This window comes from Ambystoma mexicanum, chromosome 9, assembly GCF_040938575.1.
Source record: "Ambystoma mexicanum isolate Mex_15411 chromosome 9, UKY_AmexF1_1, whole genome shotgun sequence".
NCBI classification, from domain to species: domain Eukaryota; kingdom Metazoa; phylum Chordata; class Amphibia; order Caudata; family Ambystomatidae; genus Ambystoma; species Ambystoma mexicanum.
The window spans coordinates 1,557,462,006-1,557,470,582 of NC_090931.1; positions in this window are offsets into that span (position 1 = coordinate 1,557,462,006).

Consider the following 8,577-nt stretch of genomic DNA (forward strand, 5'->3'; position numbering starts at 1 on the left):
ATCTTAAAGGAAATCAAAGATTGGAAAGGACGAGACAGTCTATCAGAAGGCCTTATAGAAGCAACGTTGAGCTTACTCCTATTTGCGAACAGCGAGCATCCCAGGGGAGTCAGAACACGTTTCTCAAAACTATTCAAATTAGTCCCAATTCAAAGTTCCCCGAGATGCTATCATTCCAACGGCCAAAGAACAGTGCTCTAAGAGAAGCATAACAAGCAATTGTCAAAGGTAAAGGATGAATATACCAACCTAGCCCCTTATCCCCATGTTGCGGCAAATGTGAGCAGACCCAACAGTTGGACTTATTAAAAATGGCATGCGTGGCATTCATGATAAGTAACAGAGTATTATTGTGGTACCTTTGTCTATGCTGGGAGTCCCTAGGTGTCATGATGCCTGCCCCCGGAAGACCAGACCAGGCCCAGCAGCCCCGGAAGCAGGCATCATGCCACTTGGAGCATGCCCAAAAGCCCCAGTTAGGGGCTGTTTGGGTGCAGTCCTGGCGCCTATGGCGCCAGGCTCATAAAGATACAGTCAGTCCTGGCGCCATGGGCGCCAGGCTCATTATTGATAACTTACCTGAAGCAGACCATGCTGCATACTCACCTGAGGCATACCATGCTGCATGAAGACTCAAGCCAAATGAGGCTTGGGAGGGACTATTTTACTGAAGGGACTATTTTGTTACTTGGGTGGGGCTGTGGAAGAATACTTACCTGGATCTTCTTCCAAGGCTATTTAAACCACGCCCAGACAGCCACACGTGCTTCGCGTTATTCTGCTTGCTGCAGCGTAACGCTCACCGTGTTTTCAGCAGCTCCAGTCTTCAGCCATGCCCGCTTCAGTCCTGGGACTCCTGAAACAAGAAGAAAAGAAGGATAAAGGTTAGAACAGGAGTTTTAACTTTAATCCTTACCTGAATCCTGATCCATTTCGCCACGGAACTGAAAGACAGAAGTCTTTGAAGCATCGCCTCGCATTCCTACGGCGCCGCGCTGAACTCACCTGCTTGGCGGTACTTCAGCATTCCATCACGCTCTCTCCATCTCGCGGCCGCCCTCCGACACCTAAGGAGACAAAGACAGCAAGGTGAGCAAGGGGACTCTCTAAGGCTAAACAAGCTACCCCCAAGGATTTACCTGATTTACCACGGGAGGTACTCACCTCATCTCGGGTCGGCGCAGTCAACTCTGCTTCATCGCCGTACCCCGGCCCCTAAGGGGAGAAAGCAAAGACAATACCAGTTACCCCCCACAAAACTTACCTGATTTACCACGGGGGTCTCACCTCACCTCATCTCGGGTCGGCAAAGTCAAATCTGCTTCATCGCCGTACCCCGGCCCCTAAGGGGAAAACCACAATAGACTTACCTGAATCTTACCAATTGCCATTTGGAAATCTTCGAGTGGATTAATCGGCAACCTGCAAGGAATCGGACAGAGTGAAGATCAGACATTTGAACTCTTATGAGCAATTGGACTTTAGAGTCAATACTGGAACTCACCAATTCCTCTACGCCAGTGAAGTAACTGGTCATCAACGCGCCCCTGCGGTCGACGCAGGATGGAGAGCTCATCCTTCCAAACCATCAGGTGAGACTAAGGAGGGGACATCAAGAGTGATCTGTGGGAAGACAACTCGAGTGGGGAAGGTGGGTTGACACTCAATTCCACGGGTAGTTAATTCCTCTTCTCTTTTGCAGAAGAATATTCTTGCGAGCCAGACAAACCAGGCTGAGCGGGCCAGTCCAGTCAGTCATCTCGGCGCTACACGTCACGCTGGTGGAAACAGCGGCCCAGTTCCGGTCGACGCCCCCGTGGGAACCAGGTGAGCGTAACACTAGGGGACAGAGTATGCAAATGTACAAAGGGAGTAGGAACAGTAGGTACATTTTCAGTCGGTAGCAAGGACTCTAAAGGATGAATTTCCTTGAGGTACCATAGGCCTAAAACAGTGACTATTATAAAACCAAATATTATTATAAAAACACAGCAATACGTTTTCAGGGCCCAAGAGCTTTGTCCATTATCCCGGCTCGTCACACAATCATTTACAAGTCCCTTACGAGCGTTAGCGGTGGCAGCTATTGTAGTCTTCAAACGGAAACCCCCAATGTTCGTTGCTGGCGACCTCCCGGCCGCACGACTTCTTAGTCCTTCCACAACCCTAGCCAACAGAATCCCCTTTCTCAAATTTGGGAAAAAACAAGACCTCAATGATCTTTTCCTTCTCCGAATGCACAGCAAAACTGTGCCATAAGTCTATTTTCTTGGACGCAGATTGTACCTTGCTTTCCCCGGTACTGATTGATCCGGAAACAATGTTTCGTCACTTCACGTTGGAAGCAACGTATCAAGAGCAAGTGAAGATGCCGAATTTGAAACAACAGTTTCCGGAAGCAAAACCTTTAGAGGGTGTGGAGACAAAATGGCAGGTTTCCCAAGCCTCACGGGCTCAGAAAGATTCTCCGATACACTCTCGGTGCTATTTACTGCTTTGGGATCGTTGGTTACAGTGTTAGCAAGGGGTTCTGTTTCTTCTGTATCGTGTGGCACTGGGTGAGGAAGTTTCGTGACGTGCGACGCTTGGATCCAGTTCTTTCTGCCAGAGACCCGCAACGCCGCCTGTGTGACCAACAGGACCTGGAATGGGCCCCGCCAGGGAGGTGCAAGGCAGGAGGAATGCTCAAATGCCTTGATGAGCACCCAGCCCCCAGGCCGTAAGCTGTGGCCCGGGCCCTCGTATCGCACAGGTAAAGCCTCTCGGACCTGGTGATAAATCAAATACAAGTTTTTAGTCAACTGGCTGCAATAATCTGAAAGTAATACATTTTCAACATTTCTCAAGGATCTACATTTAGGAAGGTTCCAGATATTGGCGGGTCTCCCCATTACCACCTCAAATGGAGAGAGCCCAGTCTTAGTTTGAGGGGTTGTACGCATGGCTAATAACACGATCGGTAAGGCGTCCGGCCATTTTAATTTAGTGCCGGCACACGTCTTAGCGAGCTTGTTCTTGATGATACCATTGTGTCTTTCTACTAGTCCGGCACTCTGAGCGTGTCTGGCCTAATGAAACCGTTTATCGATCTGTAATGCCGCACATATCTGCAGAATTACAGCAGCGACAAAATGTGGACCATTGTCCGACCAGATGACTCTTGGTAGCCCGAATCGCGGGAAGTATTCTTTTAACATGGTTTTCGAGGTAGTCATAGCTGTAGCATCTTTGACAGGGAAAGCCTCAACCCATTTACTAAAAGCACAGATGACCACTAATACGTACTTCATATTATTGCACCGTTCCATTTCAATAAAATCGAAATGAATTACTTCAAAGGGGACAGAGGGTGGCCCAAAACTTCCCCTTGGAGTTGATGTCCCCTTTCCCACATTGTGTTGTAGGCAAATCATGCAGTCCTGAACATAGCGCTGGGCAATTTTTTAAATGTTATCATTTTCCCAAACTTTCTCTAACATTTTCGTGACTTTCTGGGCACATATATGCGTAGGACCATGGGCCTTGATGACCATCATCGTTACATAAGCGTCAGGGACTAGCCATTTCCCTTCAACTATGTCCACCCAACACCCATCTTCATCGAGTTTCCCCAAGCCTTCAGCCCACCTCTTGGATTCTTCTAACATGGCATCAGCTTGGATATCCCGTACAAACCCAACACCCTCGTCCATTGCATAGGCATTTACAGTCTCCCTTGAAACATACATCTCCGTAAAGAGATCGGTAGCAGTTTGTCTAGCTATCTGATCAGCGAAAGCATTCCATTTTCCTATGTCATCTGTAATCTTTTGATGTGCTGCACATTTTATGACAGCTAACTGAATAGGGAGCGCAAGCGATGAGAGCAGTTGTACTATTAGGGAGCCATGCTGGATTTTTGTGCCATGTGAAGTTAAGAACCCTCTCTCTGACCAAAGTCTCCCAAAGTTGTGAACCACCCCAAAGGCATACTGACTATCAGTATATATGTTTACTGTAAGCCCTTCGGAAAGTTCACAAGCTCGGGTCAATGCTATAATCTCTGCGGCCTGCGCAAAGTTATGCGTGATTCTCTTGGTTTCCACGACCGTACTCAATGTGGTCATTGCATAAGCAGCTGTGGATGTACCATCCGCAAGTTTGAAGCAGGAGCCATCACAAAACAGCTCTCCTTGCGGATTATTCAAAGGAGTGTCTTTCAAATCAATTCTACCCTTTGTCTCTTGTTCGGTAGTATACAGACAGTCATGTGACTCTTCATCGCCGCAAGCAGTACCTTGCGGGAAAGGTAGGAGTTCAGGCAGATTAAAAACACAACACCTCTTAATTTGGATGGGAGGAGCAAACAAGATCAATTCATATCTCGTCAACCGTGCGGATGTGAGGTGTTGCATTTGGGTTCGGTTCAGTAGAACATCTACAGAGTGAGGCACCATCAGGGTTAGATCATGGCCTAGGACCATCCCCTCACTCTGTTTTACAGACGCAGCAGCAGCAACAGCTCGCAAACATCTTGGCAAAGCACATGCTACAGGATCAAGGGCGGAAGAAAAGTAACCGCATGGCCTATTCTTCCCTCCATGTTCCTGTGTTAATACAGCCAAAGCACATCCATCACATTCATGCACAAACAACACAAAGGCCTTTTCATAGTTTGGTGTGCCCAAAACTGGTGCCAATCATAATGCAGTCTTGAGCAAGTCAAACTATTGCTGGTGCTCCGTGTTCCACGTCAATGGCGAAGAAATGCCCTTCTTTGTCAAAGCCAACATCGGTTTGATCACTAGTGAGAAGTTTGGGATCCACAACCTACAGTAAGAAGCCATACCTATCAAGGCTCTTAACTTCCTTCTGTGTATTTGGGACAGACATGCCAGAAATGTGTTTTATTCTTTCAGGTGTCAATCGTCTTCCCTCCTTTGACAGGAGATAGCCTAAATAGGCGACCTCCTGGCAACAATATTGAAACTTTTTAAGCAAAGCTTTGTGACCATGTTTAGTTAGATGAATAAGCAACAACACAGTGTCCTTCTTACAGGCACTCTCAGAGTCAGCAGCTAAAAGCAGGTCATCAACATATTGAAGCAATGTACAAGTAGAGGGCAATTCAAGGGTATTAAGCTGTTCTTTCAAAGCCCTACTGTAGATGCTAGGACTCTCTGTGTAACCTTGAGGCGCACGAGTAAATGTGAATGAGCGTCCCCCTAAGGTGAACGCGAACAAGTATCTACTGTCCTTGTGTATAGGAATACTAAAGAAAGCATTCTTCAGATCCACAACACTAAAGTAAGTAGCTGTAGCTGGAATCATGGTCAATATTGTCATCACATCAGGCACAATTGCAAATTGCAGAGCAACGACTTTATTAATGGCACGTAAATCAATTATGAAACGGAATCGAATTGTATTATCGCCTTTTTTGTACATGGGTAAAATCGGACTATTGCACAAACTTCCTGAAATGTCCTCAATCACCCCACGATGCACAAAATCTGAAACGATGCATTTCAAAGCTTTCTTGCCCTAAACTGAGATCTTATACTGTGGAATGCGTGGCAGCTCAATTCCATGTTTCAAGACTATCTTAACAGGCTCAATCTGTAAAACACTGACATCATTGTCGTCAACAGCCCATACACTCTGGTACATCACTGAATTCTGGTGGCAAAGGTCTAGTCAAGAATTGAGAGACAAAGTTGCTGTGGTGAAATCGTCAAACGCACTCCGTCAGAAGAACAATAAATTACTGCATTCAATTCTTTCAACAGGTTCAACCCCCAGCAAATTCTCTCCACAATTCGAAATCAAAAGGAATGAACAGTGGCCCGTAAAGGGACCCAAAGAAATATGTACCGGCAAAGAAACTGGACAAACAACTGGTGTGCCAGAAAACCCTACAGAAACATTTGTTTGCCCTGACAGTGGAATGTTTGGAACCCGTGAATGATCAATGGAACACTTCTGTGCTCCAGTATCTATCAAAAACTGATGTTTCCTATTTCCCACCACCATTTCAACGTAGGGACCTTTCTCATTGACAGGAATAGGTGTAGGTTCCAAACCCTGCTTCGGGCAATCCTAACAAAACAGAATATCATCAAAAGGAAGCTCTTTAGATAGATATGCAGCAGAAGGATGATCAAATATGTTCCTAGTATTCACACTCTGAGTCTGATTATCCTGTGAAAAAGGTTGCTGAGGATCCTGTGCAAACTGACCTCTACCAGGGCCCCCTACACCCGGCGACCTCTGGATCGTCTACCCATATTCCCAAATGTGTTATTCGACCTCTGTCGAAGGACGGGGCATTGTGCACACCAATGACCCTCTTGTCGGCAATAGGCACACTGGTTAATGTTCACAGGACCCAAGGGCACATTCCCTTGTGGAACATACTGACCTCTAATCTGCGAACTACCCCCTCTGGGGCCTCTAACAATTTGCTGTAATAGTACTTTAGTCTTTAAATCACCTTTTCACTTTTCAACTCTATCTTTTTCATTGTTGACACGATTCTTGTAGTACTGAGCCATGTGCAGTACTTCTGATTGGGACTTCGCCTGCCAGGCGCTCTCAGAAGACATAATGGATGTCGGGCAGCAATCCACGCACAAATTTGTCCACAAATAATCTTTTCCCAGACTCTGTGCCTAAGTCTTGTCCGCTGAAATCCGAGAATACCTGTTCGAACCGATTAAAGAACTCAGTAGCACCCTCAGACTTCCCTTGGACACAGGCCGTAAATTTGTCCCAAATAATTCTTTTCTCAGGAATTATGGTTTTCAATTTTGCAATGATTCTATCAGGAAAAGTTAGTGTCACCTGGGGCGGTCTTTCACCAGCTGGCCGTTCTCCATCGAGTCTAGTTATGTTAGCCCATGTATCTCCCAACCCTGGTACCTCATCTATAGTCCTAACTTGTTTCCACACATATACGGGCAGGAGTACAGGAAATAACAAATCAATATCACCTAAGGTGAATACTGAGGACTGCAAAACGGACTCTTATTTCATTATAGAATCCTGTCGAATTTTTCCTAATATCAGGAATAGATTGTCTAATAGTATTCACTTCCTGTCTTGAGAACGGGACATGAACAAACTGTGATACATAATGTGCAGGAATGTTCACAGCAACTACATTTGTTGCAGGATCAGCCGCAATCTCAACCTTCGGGACAAATGTCGGAGGAACCTCTCTCATAGGCAACTCGAACGCTTACTAAGCAACAGAGCTAAGTCGAGCGCTAAAGCAGTCGAAGAAGTGTCAAATGAAAAAGCTCTCTTATAAATACTCAATAACTCTATGGGACAACTAATCCTTCTCTTTACACAATCATCCTGTAGGTACTCTATCATTACCTGTATCACTTTCCTCTGCATTTCTGCCGTATACTGACTGTATGTGTCATATACCTCAAATGGAGTTATCAACATATCTGAAATCCATGTAAGCGCGTCTTTCGTACAAATTCGTGCTTCCTCAGATATCGATTTTCGACAAGGAAGCAACCGTTTCTGTACATACATACTTGCCCCCTCGACATCCTCATTCTGTACCCTTTCCAACTCCTTTCTGTACTCAAATAACCTCTCGACATGCTCATTAACTTTCTCCACAGTGTCTCTTGAAAACGCTAAAGTGTTTAGATCCCTTAACCCTTGCGGGAAATCTGTATTATTTAATTTGCCCCACATTACACATAAATGAATCCCTAAACCTTCAATAAAAACATTTTTCTCAGGAAAATTATCCATATTAAAAAGTGTGGCAAAAACATTAGCTTGATCATCTCTCTCCATACAATGCTTAGCCCATGCAATCAAATCACGTTTCTTCTCTGGCGGTACAGTATTGCGAGTGACAACCCTTGACCCTGCACCCTGATCGAGACTACAAGCGGTACAGGACCACTTGGAAGAGGGGGAGCAGGCAAATTCAATGGAGGTACTGTTACTGGTGCAACAGGAAAGGGTGGAGGAATAGGTGGAGGAACAGCAACTGGAGGAACAATAGGAGGAGCAGGAACAACAGGAAGAGGCAAAGCAGCGGGAAGAGGAACATATGGAGTGGCGCAGAGGCACCAGGCCTTCGTTCATATAACAATTTGTCAATGAATTTATCGGAAACATGAAGATCTTTAGAAGGATAGATTTTCTGAATGCCAAGTGAGAAAGCCCTATCCATATTCCTAGTCGACTCAGAATGTTTATCTTGGTCATACAACAATGCTTTTTCGGTGTTCGTTTTATGACGGCGCACATGTTTTTCCCTACTCTTAAGCTGCTGTAACGCTTCTTTTTTCCAATTCCGCAAAACATCGAATGCTGCAGGTCTAGCCTTTTTCTTTAATAGAATCAACTCTAAATACTCAATACGAGGGATTTCAAAACTACCATTGATTGGCCACTGAAGTTTGGAGTCATGTCTGGTTTGTCTTTGCCAAATATCATTAAACACTATACTTCCAATGCCATGCTTACAGTACATAGTACATGCCGGCAACCCCTCCTGTGGTGCCAGATGGCTAAATTCCAAAGATTGTCTATCGCTGCGGAATAACGGCCTGAAGCAGG